Source organism: Geospiza fortis, unplaced genomic scaffold (genome assembly GCF_000277835.1).
Source record: "Geospiza fortis unplaced genomic scaffold, GeoFor_1.0 scaffold157, whole genome shotgun sequence".
Classification (NCBI taxonomy): Eukaryota; Metazoa; Chordata; class Aves; order Passeriformes; family Thraupidae; genus Geospiza; species Geospiza fortis.
Window position 1 is genome coordinate 7,091,777 of NW_005054314.1, and position 349 is coordinate 7,092,125.

The following is a 349-nucleotide window of genomic DNA, read 5'->3' on the forward strand; positions in this document are numbered from 1 at the left end:
GACGGACACTCGGACCAACGGACACACGGACTAACTGATACACGGACCAACGGACACAGACTAACGGACACACGGGCTAACGGAAATACGGACCGACGGACACATGGACTAACGGACAAACGAACTAACGGACGCACGGACACACGGATCAACGGACACATGGGCTAACGGACACACGGACCAACGGACACACGGATCAACGGACACATGGACCAACGGGCACTCGGACCAACGGACAAATGGGACAACGGACACACGGACTAACGGACCAACGGTCTCGGCGCTCCGGCAGGGGCGGCTCTCCTGCCCCGCTCCCGCTGTTACTCTGCCTTCCCTCCTCCCGTCCCTG